Genomic DNA, 1,586 nt, shown 5'->3' with positions numbered 1-1,586 from the left:
GGCACGTGGCCCACCGAGCCCAGCCGGCCCTGGGCGCGACACCAGCGCCGCGCAGCCACGTGGGCCGAGCTTCCCTCCAGGTCTCCCTCGGACCGGCCTTTCCCCTCAGTGCTGCCTTGAAAGAGTCATGCTGCCACGTAATCCTGCTAAAGCCAGGCGTAGGCGGTTACAGCGCATCCAGGGGTTGGTGTTTATTTTTTTTCTTTAAAGCAACAGGGTATAAAATACACGGTTAGGAAAGACACCAGAATAGAAACAGGATTTTTACATTTTATTTTAGTTTGACCTCTTCCGTACCCAGCCACATGCTTTTCAGTTGATCAGGGGGAAAGGAATAAAAACAATCCTGAGAAGATGGGGCCCTCAGCAGGGCGAGGTGAGGAGATGGCTCAGGTGGCAGCAACTGCCCTCTCAGCTCCCTGGTGTGGTACAGCCCCTGATCACACTGGCTGTGGACTTTAAAGATAAATTTAGTGATTGGAAAATTGCTGAATTGAAAACTATGGAAACTTTTTTTTCTTTTGGTTGAAGAAACATAACCCACACAACGGTCAGTCCAGATCTTGATGTAAACTCAGTTTTGTTCACGGACATTAAGATACTAATACAGCTAAACTAAATGGTGTTCAAGGACTCATTTTATTTGTGGCATCAGAGTCATCACATAGCTGTATTTTTTGGTCAGTATTGAACCTGACAGGATTTGTGTTGACTCAGGGACTGTAAAAACTCAGACGTGTAAAAGTACTTATATATACTTGCTTAATCCAGGGCTCAGGAGTGACAAGCTCTTTCCTGACATGTAGGATGTGCAGTACCACATATTTGGGTATCTATTGAACTACCTCACAAAAGACATTGACAGAGTTGGTAGCAGAGAATCCAAGCACTGAATGTGCCAGAAAAATCCAACTTCCTTCTTACCTACAGAGGTTCACAGATCAGGAGTGTGGCATATTGATGGGGTTGTATAAAAGCTCATGCTTCATTCAGACTAAGTACAGACAGTCAAAAAGCTTGAGGCTGAATGGATTCACTTTTCATAGGTCCATAAACTGCATAGATTGAACCAATGAGCAAGTGAACAAATGTTCACTTCTGATTCCAGAAATGCAGCCACATGCCTACAGTGGCCCAGGGGAGAAGCAAGGCACCAGAGCAGGGGCAGGCGATTATTTCAGGCAGAGGGCCACTTACCCAGTTTTGGCAAGCTGTCAAGGGCTGCATGGGTAGCCCCGCCCCTTGACAAGTGCCCTGCCCCTGGTTGCCATCTTGTTACTGGAAGTCCTGCCCCCTAACCTTTGCCATCAGAATTATTCCTTTCAGCAAGGGAGTTTGCCATCCTGGAACCAGAAAAATATTAAATTATATTCTAAAAAGCAAACATCTAAATTCTAAAACATTCATTAATTTGATTTCAAAGAATATGTTTGCCCTGGTTTACATGTGTTTGTGTAGTGTACGTAGAGGTGATTGTATATAAAAGCTTGAAGTGAAGTCTTACTCTGGTATATTGTGTGTGCGTGGTATATGGGGTGTGGGGGAGGGTGTGTGGGGGGGGAGAGCGTGTGTGGATATGTGGGGTG

This window comes from Gavialis gangeticus, unplaced genomic scaffold (assembly GCF_001723915.1).
Source record: "Gavialis gangeticus isolate Ggan-Ray unplaced genomic scaffold, GavGan_comp1, whole genome shotgun sequence".
Classification (NCBI taxonomy): domain Eukaryota; kingdom Metazoa; phylum Chordata; order Crocodylia; family Gavialidae; genus Gavialis; species Gavialis gangeticus.
The sequence above is the reverse complement of the archived record's forward strand: the minus strand, read 5'-3'. Positions refer to the sequence as shown.